The sequence below is a fragment of the Rissa tridactyla genome, chromosome 3, assembly GCF_028500815.1.
Source record: "Rissa tridactyla isolate bRisTri1 chromosome 3, bRisTri1.patW.cur.20221130, whole genome shotgun sequence".
NCBI classification, from domain to species: domain Eukaryota; kingdom Metazoa; phylum Chordata; class Aves; order Charadriiformes; family Laridae; genus Rissa; species Rissa tridactyla.
The window spans coordinates 101,344,720-101,362,708 of NC_071468.1; the positions used below are offsets into that span (position 1 = coordinate 101,344,720).

General features: G+C 42.6%; 1 long non-coding RNA gene across 1 annotated transcript in view; it reads left to right on the forward strand.

Annotated features, from left to right (window-relative positions):
- Positions 1 to 17,989, forward strand: part of LOC128906578 (uncharacterized) — a 36,164-nt gene that overhangs the window by 12,420 nt on the left and 5,755 nt on the right. The window lies entirely within an intron of this gene.

The window sequence follows — 17,989 nt, forward strand, 5'->3', positions numbered from 1 at the left end:
ACATTTCACACTCCCACAGTTTACATATTCTGAGGTGATAAAGACATTTGGATCATTTTATTTTTTAGATGTTTTACATAAAATGAAGAGCTGTGATTGGAACTGGAACTGGAGTCAGGAAATAACCAGACTGTGTACAGTGTGGTAAAGTGCTAACAAATGCCACGTGTTACATGATTAATTTAGTATAAATGCCAGTTATGGATTTGGTTTGTCAGCAGTTGGCTTGGGTTTTGTGATTACTGGCCAATAGTTCAACTGATGATTTGATCTATAACAGAATCCTCAACTTTTGGGAATGGAAGAGAGTTGCATTGATAATTTAATGCATTAAATGTACGCAGAGCTGTTAACTTCCAGAAAGTCAACAGATAAGTTCTGGGGTCTTAACGTAACTGATGAGTAGCCTTTTCTCTCAATACAGTATGATTTATGGTGGTAAATCAGGGCAAGGGGATAGAGCTATGTGACTGCTATTGTTTCAGTATGTTTTCAGGCAGCGTTTTTGAATTGCAGATCGGCATGCAAGGGAAACTCTGGGTCTGACTATAAATGCAGCTGCAAAGTATGGCACCGCTCTTGCCGCTGAGTCAATCTCTAATTGCTGTTCTTGGCATATCAGCACTGGGCCATAGGGAAGGGCCATCTGTCAGAGGTAATTGAAAATGGAGGCACTGACCATCTGTAGGTATTTAAGGTCTCCTGACATTTTTTACAAGCTGAAGGATAATCCGGTGTTATCGTTTATAGTATGTCTACCTATTATCCTCTACATTTTTCAAGGGAATACAGTATTCTTGGTCTTTTGTCTTTCACTTCTGTGGCCTATCTCTTTATGTCGCAAAGTTATTTCCCCTCATCTCTGCAGTTCACTGTTGGCTGAAATGACCCCTGTAAATCTTTGTAAGTCTGAGATTTTTTTCAAAAGATGTGCTATGTAAATTACAGGTCACTGTTACTGCTGGAGCTAAAATGCAAGCAGAAGCTTTCCCTAAAACCTTAGGATTTTGAGTGGGCTAAAATGGGATTCAGGTCTAGTTTCTACTTTGCAAAAGTCAATGAATGCTGGATTCCCTTGCTTTCTGTTATCTGTATGGTGTAAATCATTTGGCAAATGTAAATGCCAACTCTGTTCGAGAGAAAAGATGTATAGATGTGTACAGGTGCTGTACCTGCAGACTTCCTGTATGGGCACAGCTGTAGCTGGCTAACAGTAAATAATAGTGTACACTACTTGTAAGATCAAATTCTTGATTCCATTAAGAAATTAACAAAGATTTTAACGGTAAATTTACATGTTGAACAGTTGAATTTTACACACACATTTCTGTTTAAACATTTATTAGGTGTGTCAGTGTGGAGGAAACCAGCTCTGTCACATGCATGAGCATGCAGACATGCACACACATACACACAGTAAGTTTGGTTTCTTCCAGGGAAAAAAAAAATGTTGCTTGAATATTTTTATTAATTATCTCTGTAATCCAGACATTTAAATACTGTATATGTGCTGAGCTCACGTAGAGAAAAAGGAAAGATACAGAGAATTTTTAATAAAAATGCAGTCCCAGCAGGGGTTGAAGTACACTGCTTTGAAATAGAAAGCCAGAACTTTATTATCCAAGTTATGGTAAGTGAAGGAAGCCTGTGAAGTTGCCTGGAATTGTTTGAAATTTACATTTCAGTGGATGGTTGGCAGAGATCAGAACAAAGTCCATTTTTCTGATGGGTCTGCAGGATCTGCCTGCACACAGGCTTCAGAGAGATGAAGCTAACGGCTCATTTACTGCGCAGGCTTGTGCTCTTTTTAGGCGAACACTGCATCAGCGTTAGGGAATGGGGAGATGAGGATGGGATGCAGTACGGAGCACAGAGCAGCTGAGTATGAAGGCTCTGCGTTTGTGTCCCAGGAAGGCAAGGTGGGGAATATGCAAGGGTATTCCACCCTTTCCACATAACATCCTCCTTTGCCATTTTCTCTTAATACCAGGAGGAGGGTGGAGGATACAGCAGTTGCGGAGACGTAGAGAAAGTGGAGACTGCCTGTGGCACACTCCTTAAAGTAAGGGTGTTTTTGGCAGAAGCAGTCGTGCGTCCCGCGGTGTGCTGGGGCTGTTGTGCTCTGCTCACCTGTGTGAAGCAGCGTCTGTTGGACCAGGAGCACTGTGACCATCTGCCTGTTCGTTTTCAGAGCTGGAAGCTCCCAGGTAGTGCTGGGAGCAAGGGACTTTGTCACCTCATTGTTCCTGCCACCCCAAGAGCCTGCCTCTAAAGGCCTGAACTGACCTGCCATAAAACATCTAAGACATACTCTTTCTTAGGGTGGAAGTGTTCTTGAAGGCAATACCACCAGAGGCCCAGGATTTAGACCAACTGGTTTTGCTTTCCAACAGAAAAAAAAAAAGATCTGTCTGGATTTTAGTGATACTTTTTCTCCCTAAGGAGCCTTTTATGGTGGAAACGACTGTGTGGATCCTGTGTTAGAATAATTAGTCTAACACCAACTAGCTATCAAACTCATCACTAGAGTAACTGAACAATTCTTGGGTACAATATTGCCTCGCAGAAGGTATTGTTTTCTGTCACATTCCTGCTGCTGTTCACTGGCTCCAAGGGAAGGAATTTGCACTTTTCTTTTTAGGGTTGATTCGGAGGCTTTATAGAGGAAGAAAGTAAAATCGGTTCAAAGCCTTCAACCACAGACTATACACAATGCTTGTATTTCCAGCATGGACATGGTGTTCCTGGTCAGATTCACACTTCTAATACTACAGCTATGTTATCTCTAAGTCACCATCGTCTTTTGGGATTATAAGTGTCTAACCTCAGCCCAGTCTATTAAAAGCTCAGGTGATCTGAATTCCCTTTTTATTGCTTTGCATAGAGCAATGTTTTAGCGGCTTCTGATGACAGTGGTTTTGTGAGAAGGAAAAGTAAAGAAGCAAATTCTCACTCTTGTTTACAATTTTAGCTGCTTTTTGAGCAAAGGTTTGGTGCACCCGCATCTAAATGTAACTTAAGGTTCTTCTTCCTTCCTATTTTTGAAGGTTACTGTTCATGTATTTTATGGAAGACGGATGTTACTAGCACAGAACAGTGTGGTTGTTATCTATTATACCATGATATATTTACTGAGAAAATTTTAATAAATAAACCACAGGCTTGAACCTCTGAACCCTTCTAAACCAGCCTATTCCCATGGGGGGTTCAGGAGTTTTTAATGGACGGATACTGTGTTCTCATGAGAATTTTATTAGAGCTCATAGACTCGAGACTGACTAGCAAGAGAATTTATGAGGTTACATGGGAACTATCACATCTTTCATTCCAACACCCTATGAGTTTATAAAATGAACCCTTCCTAAAACCGTGTTATTAAATAGAAGAGTTTTAATACAACTTTAATAAAGTATCTAATGTTATCAATGATTTCTCATCAGTCAGCGCAGCTGGTTAATTTTACCAGCTTTTCAGTTTTCAGTTATCGTGGGGTAGAGGGTTGGGTAAAGCGTTTTTGCTAAAAATTGAAGAAAGGGGAAGGGAGGTCATAAGTTACTAAAAGCATCAAAGAACGCTTGTCAAGATGGATAATTGGAAGGGTGAATAGTGTCCACTGTGTATTTGCTTAGCCTCTATTCTGTTTACTCTCTTCAGTACTCTCTAAAATTCTTCTTGCTGTTTTGTTTAAATTTAGAACAATGTTGAAGTTCTGTAGCTGCTCATTATCCCACTTGAAATTTAACTTAAAATGTTATTTTGCATCATGTAGTTCAGCTGGAAAGCTGCCCAAGCCAAGAATTGAGGTCTGTGGTAGTGAACTACAGAGGAAGTGGTCTAAGCAAGACTCCCTTCTGGGGATATTCCAACATTTCATTACATTGTGTGTACTAATGAGTAGAGCAAAGGACTGAGAGCCAGGAAGGGCAGAGTTTTAATCAAATGACTCATGATATGGCCTTCAGCAAAATACGTGACCTTGTAATTCAGCCATCTTAGCTGTAACAGTGGGTAAAAATAGGGGCTAAGTGTAGTGTTCAGGCAGAGATACAGATATGCCTGTTTCAGCTGCGTTCACGGTCTGCAGTTTTTTTCCTCAGCTTTGGAGTAGACACCATGGGAAGACAGAAGATCTCCTTTCAGCTACTCCAGAGAAGCTCAAATCAATGTTGATGCGTATTCTTCCTTGAACAAGAGGTTTTAAAACTGTCAGATGGAGGTCAGTCCTTTGCTCAGTCTGGTTCACCTGTGAGTGGTCAAATTTGTGTCAGGGAGATTAGGCACAAGGAAGATGAAGACACATGTTTTGAATGGTGGGTTCAGATCAGACGTGCTTCTGGTGCAGTTTGGCCAAGCAGGTAGAGCTGTGAGTCTATAAAGGTTGGGACACCGGTCACAGCTTGGGACACTGAAACCCAAAGAATGTTCTTTAATTGATACATGAAGTGCATGGGATTTCCAAGTAGCACTGGAAACATTGGCTTGGCCGTCATCCCAACAAACTGTGGCTGTTTAAGATGTCACAGGCCTTGTTTTAAATCAAGGGTAGATCTTAGGCACTTAGCTAGCTCTGATCTAGTTGAGAGTAGCCTGCTTCTGCTACTGCTTCTTGCAGCTCCACCTACGTGTGTTAGTCGCTATGGCTGTCTCAGATCATGGCCCCAGAACTCCACCTGGGGACCTTCAGGCTCTCAGGAGTATGTGAAAGCATTCACCTGTCCCTGAAATTTTTTTGGATGGAAAGTGCCATACAGAAGTATCAAGAAGGATACCTATCCTATTTCTATATATTTCAGGCCCTAAAAAAGGAACAGGACTGTCTCACTTTGCTAAATTTGGAGCCATCCCTTTTATTTCAGTCCTACATTAAGGGGACTGAAATGAAGGATATCTACCTGACTGGCCTTCAGAAATGAGACAAAGAAAACCTGGTGGGATTTGACTGCTTATCTGATCAGCTTTCATACCTTAAAACCCTGCTGTGATGGCAAAGCACAGGTAGTCAAAGTATCCTTGGTTCTTGGTCTACTGACTTAGCAGAACTGCATTTTTATGACAATTGTTCAAGCACAGGGAAAACATAATAAATGCATCTCATGTCTCTAATCATTACTATCTCAGGACAGGAAGGAATGGGCAAGTTAGATACTGTACTGCCTTTGGTAAATCAATTGATCTATGTATTTTCAGATGTTTATGCAGAACAGGTTGACTAAGCCTCTTGTGCTTCAGAGAGAAAGTATGCCTGAGCTAACATTTCACCAATCCTGTGAAGACTAAAATAGGAGGAAATAGCATACAAACAGGACTACAAATCATTGAAGTTATTTAATAAGAGAAAAACACTAGGTTGGCTCAAAACCAATCTGGAAAGGCTCTTTGTTGAAGTTATCAAGGTGACTGCATAGCCAGATATAATTTATAGACTCAATTTTTATCTTATGTACTTGTATTAATTTGTTTCTCTTCTGTTTGACATTTCACATTCACTGAACTTTTTCTTTGTCTCTTTTGGTTCATGTGAGCACAGCAGTTTGGAGTTGGATCATTATTCCTCAAGTTCTGCAGCAGCTAAGAACATGTAGAAACAATTTCAATTTCCATGACACTAGAAGAGAAAAAGCTTTCAAAGTACAGGGAACTTATGAAGTTAACTCCTGGCACTTTTAGTTGCATGCTTTTGAATGTCTCCATAATAAATAATTACCATACGGGTGATTTTCCATCTCCTTAAAAATTTGCATCATACCCTGCTTGTTTCTCCATGCAGTGCCTAGCTATTCCTATTACATAAAATGTTCTTAGCAAGGACCAATCAATGTAAATCCAGATATTTTTCACATCGAAACACATTCCTATAAAACAAGCATGAATTTAGTCAGTGGTCCTTCGTACAATGTCAGGCCTCTGATGGGTTAATGAAAACATTCTGGTTTTCTTTTATTCTTTAATAAGAACTTTATGTTTTTTTATCAGCCCATAGCATGACAAACAAAGAGGCTCATTTTGTATCTCTGAATGACCATCAGATTCTCATTGAAATATGTTGCAAACAATGCCGTAAACTGTTAGGAATGGGTGAACAACAGTTTGCATGCCTCTGGCAAATAAAAAATTGTTACTCTTATAACCGATAGTCATATCGCTGGTTATCTGTATCCTCTTCCTGCCAGCCAGTGCCCTAGCAGAGGTGGTGGCTACTGAGCCCGTATCTCTACTAGAACTGCCCTACTTTGTGCTCTGAACAGTTATTTCAGGCTCTAGTGAAGGTGTATTTCCACAAACATCTGGCCTGTGAAATGTGACCGCTGACACAGAGGCACACTTTTATTACCCTGTTCAGGTTATCATCCCGCCTTGCTGCCTGCTTGCCAGCCCTGACTCTGCCAGCTTCTTCGGCTTCTTCAACCAGTGCTACAAAACACAAAGCTTACTAATAATTGTTTAGTATTTTAGAGTTAGTTTTGAATGTAGGAAAATAGATTTTATTGCTATGACCTGGCCAGGAATTCTGGTTGCAACTTGTGCTTCAAAGGTTCTTCACTGTTTTAGGTATTTTCTGGTAAGAAATTATTTGACCTTTCTTCTGTCTTCTAGTGATGAGTCTCTGTCCTAATCTAAGATTGTGACGCTTTGTTCATCCACCCTGTTTTTCTGCTAGCAAGAAAAGCACTGGGTTTTCCCTACCCATCCACAAAGAAGAAAAAAAGCAGAGGACCTTCTCGTTAGCAAAGTTCAAGCTGAGAGAAGGGATGATCTGAGCATCCTTTCAATGTGGAAAACTTCAAATGAAAAAAAGAAAAATTGAGGAACCCCTAAAAGAATGCTTTCTACTTACGTGTTTTTCAGTTGGAGTTTGGATTAAAAGAATGGGAGAAGGAACCCGAGCTAATTGATGTTGTGGAATAGCACAGAAATGCTTTGGAAATACTAACCAGCCATTTTCCTTCACAGCCAAAGAAAGAAAACCCAAGGGAACTTTTGCCTTCCTAATTGTGGAAAAGTGCAGGAGTGCAATTAAAACATGCTTTTTCCATCTTCATTTTAATAGTGCATTATAGTTTAAACTTATTTCCATAGTGTGCAAAACAGTAGAGAAATTTGAACTCTAGGTCATGAAAGAAATCCACATGGATATTTGCAGAAAGTGTTCTCATTGGGTGCTGCTTCAGAGTATCATTTACATTTTTAAATTCCCAATCCTTAGGACAATTACTTTGTAGAAAGTCCATTTCATCAAATACATTTGAAGTTTATAAAATGTTCATTAGATATAGGTTTAAAAATGTAGTGTGAGAAAACCTGTTTCTATTGGCACTGCCATGTTATTCATCTGTCTTTTCAGACATGTTTTTGTTGGCATTTTCATCTATGTTTGGCCTCATTTTTAATGAACTTTTAACTGCTAAATAGTGGTTATCTGGGACACAAGAATCAAAAGTAGTTAAAGTTCCTCAGAGCTAAGAAGAATAGACAGAAGTACTGCTCAGCATTTTACACAGTAAGCTGTGGAACAATGAGCTATAATTATCTCCTGTTAAAAACAGCAAAATAAGAAATATGCCAGTTTAGATTTGAAGTTGGCAGCAGTTCAAAAGGTTGAGAGAATGAGAAATTGTGGAAATTCTCTGCCTTATTTTCCCCTTCATGCCTCTTCTATGTGAGATTTTTAGGTTGTGTGCAGGTGCTCAAAATTTATTCCCTCTAGGAGCTCCATCTTCTATCTCCTCATCATGAATAGTGGTAGCATGAAGCCAAAAGACAGGCTCAAAAAGATGTTATCGTTATTCTAGACACAAGGCAAAACACCTTTCAGCCTAACTTAGTAGTTGCATACAGTTCAAATAGATGTGAGGAACAAGGAAGCATTAACATCCTCATTTTACAGATAGGGAATTAAAATAAAAAGATGGCAAGTGTATGGCTCATCTCACTGACTTGAGCCGCATGCAAATTAGATGTTTAATACTGAACTAGTCGCTTAAGCTCCTTCCTTAGTGGAGACAGATAGCCCCCAGTGATTTATGCCATCTGTCTTAAAAATCTATATTAGAGTAGATAGAATGGGTTATTCTTTGATAAGGCTTTTGTTCTGTCTCTCCACTGACTATAAGGGAAGCCAAAGGTGAAAATTCCTCCAGCCAGTTCCTCCACTGGTGGTAATGATCAAAACTAGCCTAGTGGAAACCCCAGATCTTCCTGAACCAGTCTTGCACAGTCTCAGCAGCAGATTGGCCAGCTTCTGCTTATAAGGTTTTCCTAAACCTTTAGATGCAAATTTTAAGCAGTCTTCAGCCCAGAAAGAAACTCATGGGATGATTGGGTTCAGCAGGTAGTGGCTGATGGTTTGTACTCTTCCTGGAGGTCAGTAACAAGTTGGGTATGTAGGGTCTGTCCTGGGACCTGTCCAGTTTAACATCTTCATTAACGACCTGGAGGAGGTGATGAAGGGAGGCCATTCTCCTGAGGTTTGCAGATGACAACAAAGTGGCGTTAGGGGAATGACCAACTGGTACACTTGAGGGCAGGACTGCCATTCAGAAGGACTTAGGCAGGCTGGAGAAATAGGTCAACAGAAACAATATGAGATTCAACAAGAACAAACGCGAAGTTGTGCACGTGGGATGGCAAGTATGAGGCAGCAACGTGCCCTTGCAGCAAAGGTGGCTAATGGTATCCTGGGCTGCATTCAGAGGTGTGTTGCCAGCAGGTTGAGAGAAGGGTTCCTTCCCCTCTGCTCTGTACTGATAAGGCCACACTAGAGTCCAGTTCTGGGCTCCCCGTTACAGAAGAGTCATGGACGTACTGGAGCAAGTCCAATGAAGGGCCACAAAGATAATTAAGGGACTGGAACATCTCTCCTATGAGGAAAAGCTGAGAGAGCTGGGACTGTTCCGCCTGGAGGCGGCACACGGGGATCTTATCAATGTGTATAAACACTTGAAGAGAAGGCATAAAGAAGATGGAGCCAGTGGTGCCCAGTGACAGAACCAGAGGCAATGGGCACAAACTGAAACACAGGAGGTTTTAGCTGAATGTCAGGAAACGCTTTTTCACTGTAAGGGTGGGGGATCACTGGCATAGGTTGCCCAGAGAGCTTGTGGAATATCCATCTTTGGAGATACTCAAAAGCCACCTGGACATGGCCCTGGGCAACCCACTTTAGGTGACCCTGCTTGAGCAGAGAGATTGGACCAGATGACCTCCAGAGGTCCCTTTGAATCTCAACCATTTTGTGATTCTGTGAAAAAACACTGTCAACGATTCAGGCCAGGGACTGACTGCCTGCAGGGCAGCTCTTCTGAGGAGGCTTTGGGGCAGTGAGCTGAGCATGAGAGCAGTGAGCCCTGGCAGCAGGGATGGCCAACAGCATCTGGGCTTGTCATAATAGGAGCAATCATCGGTTGATTTGAGGTAATGCTTATTACCCTTTACTTTACAATCATTAGACCTTATCTACATTAGGATGTCCAGTTTTGCCCCCAGTCTTCCTCTTGTAACACATAGATAAACTGGCTGCCAAGATGGTCAGGGCTGGAGCTGTGAGAAGAGGCCGAGCTGGGCTTGTTCAGTCTGCAGAAGAGATGGCTTCAGAGGCACCTAACAGCAGCCCCCGGTGCCTACAGGGAGGGTGTCAGGGAGATGAAGTTAGGCTCTTCACAGTGTTGCAGGGTGGGAGGATGAAGGACCATGTTGTAGGTTGAAACAAGAGAGGTTACCACTGAGTATGAGGAGAAACCTTTTCCCCACAAGGACAGCCCAGCAGTGTAACAGATTGGTCAAAGAGGTTGTACAGAGGTTTTCAAGAACCGACTGAGCAACCTGGCCTGGCCCCATAGCTGACCCTGCTTTGAGGAAAAGGTTGGGCTAGAAGCCTCCTGGGGTCCCTTCCAGCCTGAACAGGTCTGTGACTCTCGTCTCACCATGCACTCTGACTTCTTCTTCATGCCCTTTCTTCTCATGAGGGCCAACAATGTCAGATGTTATGAGGAGAGGAGCTGAGAACAAAACTGAACACAGCATTATGTCACTCTCCTAATCCACATTGTCCCTGGGTTATTGAATGCTCTGCTTAGTTACACTCACCACACTACACAATAGATGTAGGAGAACAAGGAAAGACACAGAAAAGAGCACTCTGAGGAAAGACTAAAGAGGCTAGGTTCTGCAGCTTGAAGAGAGATGCTGGGTCTAGATGCATTGCAGGCCTAGGAAGTGCTGATTATTGAGGAGACGCTAAAAAGGGAATGATTAGTCACTGTTTCTTGGAATGCAAGAAGTAGAGAGCACTCAACAAAATGATCAGGCAGCAAGTTTAAAAACAAACAAGACTTGTTCATGAGTATATAACAAGATTGTGAAAGATTTTGTGGAGGCCAAAAGTACAAGTAGATTCAAGAAGTGATTAGATGAGTTCATGGAAAATGTATCCATTGGTACGCAGGGATTTGGATGGAAATGTCACCTCAGGAAGTTCCTAAATGGCTGTTTGCTGGAGGTCAGGAGGACATGTCAGGAGAATGTTCAGCCTGTGCATGGCCTTGGTTATGCCCCTGTGCGTCTGCTGCTGTCCACTGTGGAGGAGAGTCCTGCGCTGGATGGACATTGCCCGGTCTGACAGCTCTCATTACTACCTCACCAGTAGCAACCATAGCCAGCTCCTGCTCCCTGATGAGGGTGTGTGAAACAGGCATGTAAAGGGAAAGACACCGCATGTTCTGAAGGAAGAGGAAGCCATGTGAGAGAAGGGCTCAGAAATGAGGAGACCGCACTTGTTATTGACATGGGGCTGCTGGATACCTCCAGACTAGCAATTATTTTTTTTCTTTTTGTGCCACATTATCTCCATATGTAAAATAGTCTTTTTGAATCTTCTGTGGGGGTTATTAGCATTAAAATATGAGTAAGTAGGAAACACAGGAGGTGCCATCTGAACATAAGGAAACACTTTTTCAAATGTGAAGGTGACTGAGCACTGGCACAGATTGCCCAGAGAGGCTGGGGAGTCTATTCAAAAGCCAGCTGGACATTCTTCTGGGCAACCGGCTGTAGGTCACCCTGCTTGAGCAGGCAGGTTGGACCAGATGACCTCCATAGGTCCCTTCAAACCTCAAACACTCCGTGATTCTGCGAAATAGCAATATTAGGAAATATTATATATAATGAAAATGTTAGGACTATTTGTGTTAAATTATTGAACTTGCCTGTAGGTTCAACCTGGTTCAACAATGTGCCTAAGAAAGAAGGGGAGCCGCTCTCTGTTTAATGGGTGTTTTTAGACATGTTTTTTGACATGGCTAGTATTGCAGTGCTCTATGTAACCTAGTATTTTATGAGGATTGTCCTGCACTGTATTTGGATGCTTCTTGAGTACATGTGGGTGAAATCATAGCTGCCATCCACCAATGTCTTCTCTAAAATGTCTCAGCAGGGCAGAATACTCCTAAGCAAGTATATTAGTATATTAGATGGCCACTTTCTGTTCAAAGACAAGTGCCATGTTTATACAACCATATCTTTGTCTCCAGCATGCTGGGCACATGGCTACTTTCACTATCTATGTATCGTCACCAACTTCCGTATTTGGAGCTTTGTCTTTGTTCAGCTTTGATGCGTTTGTCTGGGCAGATGCCCTTAGCTGAGCTCACAAACACAGCTGTAACCAGGCAACATGGATTTTACCCCAGGGAGAAAACGGGCATGTTTGGTGTGTCAGTAACAGGTCTGTAGCTGTGGACTCCTCGGTTTGCACCTGCCCCTGAGTGCTTGTGCAGAGCAGGTCTGCGCTGCAAACACCTTGACTAGCCATTGCAATGGTACCCAAGCCACGAGCACAGTGTTGCTGATTTATCTTTCTTATTACATGAGGTTTGCAACCTCAGTACACAGAGTTATTGCGCCTGGTTGCTTCTAAAACCCAGGTTTACGTGGGTACCTCTGTATTACACTGCAGTCCATCCAGCAGATATCCCCAGGTGCACATGCACCATGCCCATGCTGCTGGCCAGGGTGGTCTTTACACAACAGTGGTGACACTGCTTTGCAGTTGGAAGCATGTACGGCAATGCTGGCTTATCCAAAATAACGAGATAGGAACACAAAAGATACTATTCATTGCTACTCATTAACAGAATGAGTCCCTGAAACGTTGCAATTTTCCATTGTCCATTGTGTAAGATTTTCCATTTCCAGTTAACCTTTTAATTTTATTCTTCCCTAAACAGAAAGGGTCAGGAGGATGAGAGAGAAATTAACTTTTATCTCAGGTTTTGCCCCAAAGCAGTGTTACCATATAAAATAAATACCTTGGATACTAAGGCATAGAGATTCGGGTCCAGACAAAAAGAAGATACAGACAAGATTTAGATGTGTCAATGTGAAGCTACAATTCTGAAAATTACTTTTTCTCTACCCCTAATTTTGGAAGTTTCAACAGGATTGTAGTTTTATTAATTTCAAAGCATTACCTGTATACAGGCAGATATACATATATGTACCTACAAACACACATACACAAACACATATATAGAAAGCGATACATATGCAGAGATTTGTCAAACTTGAGCAGCGTCACATTTGGTTCAGAAAGAGCGGGAGAGGAAAGCGAGAGTCCCTTCCTCATCGGCTCCAGTGTGGAGTCTCACGGTGTTCCCTGGCATGGAGTGAGCTTCTCACAGCAAAGAGAAGTAGCTGCTTTTTCCTTGAGAAACTCCTTCTGTATTTTACACAAACACATTAAGGTTAGCTGGAATTCATGTATTCTATGTGAAATACATCCACCTTATTTAAAAACAAAGTTTCATCCTTACACCATTTTCAGGTTTTAAGATTTAAAATATATCAGGGTTATGTGAGATGGCAAGCTGATGACAGTCTAGCAAGAAAATGTATAGCCAAAGGGAGGGAAAAGGAGAGTTAAAGATAAAATACTGGTTTGCTGTGTGTTTGACCCCATGCTGAGCTGTAACTTTTTGTTTCTTGCTTTAATCTTTGCTTGGTATCTCACTTGTTATTGTAACTTTGCCTAATTTTTCTCTCTCTTTTTTTTCTTTATGCTACATCTTCATAAAAATACAAAAAACACAGCAGTAAGCATTAAAACCAGCAAGATCAGAATGACTTCAGTTGGCTTACAGCAGGGATGAATTTTCTCCCCTTGCCATAGGCCAAGCAGAGGAGAAACAAGAGGAGAGGAATGGATTTCTTTAAAGTAATCAAATGCAGACTTCTCACATTCACGCAGCTTTTAAATCATCAAGGCCACGGTGTTTATCTGTCCACTCTTTCTCATTGTCTGTTGCTCTCATGACCAATGCTTTGGTTTTCTTGAGACATACTTTATGTCACGTTGAAATGATTGAGAGATGGTTTTCTTGGTGCAAGTCATTGATTAGGAAATTAATACTAGAGGCACAGCTCTCTATGGATTTTTACGTTGCTTTGGAAAGCAGAAATGAAACTTTACAAAAATGGCATGGTAGCATTATAAACCCGCCTGGCAGCAGTAGTTTCCCAACGTGAAATGAACAACAGCAGTGAATTAGGCCCTGAAGTTTAATGACCTGAGTAGGAGAGGGAGAGTGAGCGCCCTTTGTATGCAAGCCAGGAACCGGTTGCCTTGACAGTCAGTGAAAGTCAGATCAAAAGGCTGTTGGAAAACCCTGGCTTTTAGAAGCATAGATGGGAAACAACATCTTTCTTTTCTAGCTCTGGAGTTGGGAGATAGAGGAAACAATAGGTATTGTATAGATAGAGAGTTCTTTGAATTCTCCCCGCTACCTCTGTGCACCTGATCAAACAGCCGGCGGTTGAAAGGCTGATGTACCATCAGGCTTCCTGCCTGATACGACCGTGATAAAAATTGTTGCAGCTGAAACATCTAGGACCACAAAGCTCAGAAAAAAACAGATCCCGGGGAGGAAAAGCGAGGCAACACAAAGAGAGTCCTAACTTGGGACCCTGTCGTTCTGGCCTGCGTAGACTTCAGAGAAAGACCAAGGGGACGAGAGAAAATGGCTTTTCTCCAAATATGCCTTGGATGGGCTGTACACAAGCACATCGACCCCATGTACCCTCTCCGGTGAGACAACACCCTCTCAGTCCGGGATTCTACTCTTCTCCCTGCTCCTCTTGGATCCCTAACATACCCCAACCTCCCTCCCTCACTTCAGCAGCTGGGATCCCATATCTCACCTCTCTCCACTTCACCTTTATTCTTCCCACATCAGTCCATGTTTCCTACTTTTCCTCCCTCGTACCCTCTCCTGCAGCCAGACCTGGGATGCAGCTGCAGCATCGGTTGCCTCCTGCCACAGGAGCAGGGTGGAGAACAGGGGTCTGTCAACTGCTGGCCTGCATGCAGGGGCTCACCAAGCAACTCAGCAACTTAAGACAGGAGTTGCCACCAAAGTGGTACCTGAAACCCTAGCACCCTATGAACCAGCCTCTGAGATATTAAAAACTCAACTGTGGACAGGGTCCTGGGGACCTGCTGTAGGTAACCCTGCTGTGTGGCCCTGGGCTTGGACTAGAAGATCTGCTGAGGTCCCTTCCCACCTCAGCCTTTCTGTGAGCGTGTAAGTACTGAGCTCCATGACGAGCGAGGCAAGAGGAGGGAAATGAAACTAACTGCCCTGTTCAGAGTCTTGAAGGTGTAGTTTGAACTACATCACTGAGTGCCAAGCCTGTTTTTTACCCACTGGAGCACATTTGCTGCCTAAACAAAATCTCTGTGCAAACCTTGGTATATTTTTCTTCTGAGAAAAGGGAGAAAGGAGAAGATATTACCTTCCATGAGACGCTTGGCCAAGGGCAGCCCCCGGCAACCTAGGCTGCTGGGCAGCAGGAGCGAGATGCAGGGGGGCTGCCAGCTGGGGCATGAGAAGTTGTGTGAACTGATGGAGGGATGGGAAATGGCAAGGACGCGCATGGGGACAGGTGAAAAGCTGTAAGCAAAATTCCAGTTCAGCCAGTACGTACAATCCTGACAGCTCTGGACAATGAAACATAAGTCAATACTGTGTCTCCAGGGCAGCATGGGAAAGCTGTGCTACTGTCTGCATCCATTAGGAGAATGAACTCTTAAAACGTTCCTGCTGTGAAAAACATATCCATTGTAAAGTGCAAAAGAGCAATTTATTTCAGTAAAGGAGATGGAAATTCTATTTAAGGGATGGTATATTCACATCCCTGTTATAATCTGCTCTAGGTAAAATAGATAAAATTACTGCATTTTCACTGGGAATGTTGTCAAGACAAATTTTAGTGCAGCTATTTTGAGAAATTTGTAATACCGTGCAATTTGAAAAGACATGATTTAATATACTTCTACATTTTATCCACTTCCTCAAGTCCTTCAGCCAGTCAGGGAGCAATTTCAGCTTTACAGCAATTTCAATGCTGACAGCAGTTCTGATCGTGTGTTAGTAGCAATGTGAAATGCAGACTGTGATCCCTGCTCGATCCTGTCACCACAGGGCAGGGCTGCATTTGCAGTCTTCAGAGGCTGATGGAGATCCACGGCATGGCCAGCATCCATGGGGCTCAACTGGGGCACCAAAGGCCGTTCAGCAGGTCGGCTTTGCAAAGTCGGCCTTACAGGGCCTGCCTACCAGTTTATGTTGTTCTTTTCCTTTTGGTTTTCTTTTGATTTTTGCATCACTACGTTGGAGAGAGCATTTGAACACTTGAAAATTTTTCTTCAACATGAGCCCCAAAAGAACAGCTGTACAGAAACAGCGAGGGGATACGTTTGTCCTGGTGGCCTGGGGACTTTGAAAGAGCTTTGAGTGACATAAGGAGTTTTGAACATATCTAATGGGAATTATATAGGAAGAGATTGTTTCAGATATTAAATTATTGTGACTAAATAAGGATGGATTAGATGCAACTTTTTATGAATCCATACTAATAAACTGCTGCTTGGAAGCCTTACCCTATTTGCAGTCACGCTGCTAGCAGCATTACCAGCCCCGCGAGCCCAGCCATCAGGAAGGTGGCAGAAATAACTGACAGCCTGGCTCAGATACTCATTGTTATTAAGTCTGGTCCTTTAATTTTGCTCTCACATTTTCTTTCGCGCAGTCTGGCAATTAAGCTGCTGTCCTGCTGACCCAAGTACGAGCCAGGGAATAAACCAAGGCAATGTAAGATGTTGCTGTGCTGTATAACTGCCTCATGCTAGGGACTGGACTGATAGCGCTGTTTTCATAAATAGAAATTGTCTCCCTAATCCCAATACTTCTCTGTCTTTAACAAATTGCATCAGCAGATTCTTTGAACAAAGGGACAGATGATTGTTGTGTTTCATAGTCCAGAGACAGATAATGCGGGAAAAAGAAGAGATCTCCGTCCCTGGCCATGGAGGAAAGAGGCAATACGAATGCAGGTTGTATAACATGAGTTTCCCCAGGCATCTGTAGTCCCAAATTCGCTTCTAGTACCTAATGTGGGACTGCGGCTAGTGGAGGAATACATTGCTGTTCCGTAAGGAAGCTGGGAAGTCATGCAGGTGACCTGACCCTTTATTTGTTTGGACTCTGGAAAGCTCAAGTGAGTTTACAGCGTATCACAGTCATGCCAGCAGGTCTGCTGCTCCTGGGTCTAGCAAATCCATACACCTGCCAGGGTCTTCCCTTTACAACACAGGAGCATCTATCTTAGGGATTATTCTAAACTTTCTCTTCCTCATTTTGCCACTTTGTACTATCTCGGCCCTTATTCTTTCCGGTGCCCCTGAAATCAATGAAGTCAATGTAGTGTAAGTGATGGTGAGACTGTACTAGAGAAGATTAAAGAAATGCAATGGGTTTTACATATGAAAAATGAACACCCAGTCCAAGTAACACTATGTAAGCCAGGATACAAAAAGCACAAAGCAAAAACAGATGGGGAAAAGAGTACCCCAAAATGAAGAGAGGTAAAAGACAGAGGGAAGGGGCAAGATAAAGTAAGAGAAGTAGTGAGGATACAAGAAAACAGCACACAAAGAAATACACGATGTGTCTGGCTAAGAGAACAGTGATCTAGAAACCGCAAGAAAGGGAACAAAAAGAGGGAAGACAGCATGAAATGAGGAGGATGGAAACCTTTAGGACAACTTAACAACGGAGAAACAAAGTTGAAAGCTGAGAGTGTGGGAGGCTTTTCCATAAAAAAAAACCCCCAGCAAGTACAGAAAAATGTAATGAAATCATGTGCTGAATTCATCGTGTTCAGGCTCATTTTCTCAGCAGCAGTGATTACCGCAGCAACCAGCGACGGAGGAGCTCTCAAGGTCATCTCATCTGACTGCCTGCAGAGCAGAGAGCTTCTCAGAGCCAATAGTGTCTTTTATTTACTTCCCCTGGCTTTTAATAATGACTAAATATAAACCAAGCTGCTGGCAACCTAAGTTATGTTCTCTGTGAGCAGTAAAAGCATGTGTTAGATCCTGAAGATAAGGGGTACGGCGTGGTGGTGAGGGAGGTTGTAGGTTGCAGTCAGTGTATTAGCAAGGACAGAAGTTACGATTGACTGTTTCTAGAGAGGCGATTCCGGTTAGTTTGTCCTGCCACAGTTCACTTGAGAAGACAGGCCCCAAGGTGCTCTGCAAAATAAACCCAGCTTTGTCCTAGCACTAATGCAAGACTAGACAAATTTCTCTATTTTCTACTCTTTGTTGTTTTTTAACCGTGGGCTGCACAGATAGAAATACGCACAGCTGCCTATGGTATGTTGTTGAATACACACCAGGATGCCTCGGACATTCTGGCTCCGCTGCAGGTATTTCATTATATCAGTTTGAGAAACACTATTATAATGTAATATAATACAGCCCCGCTCTCATCATGCATCACTCTGCGTGGAAAGTTAAACAACGGGAATGCTTAGGAGATCATTAACACCACAGAGCGAGTGATCTTGCCCGAGAGGAGAAATGAAACTTATAACAGTCCAGTGACTCAAAGGTTTAATGCAAGTTTGTTGAAAACTGGATAGGAGCAACTTACTC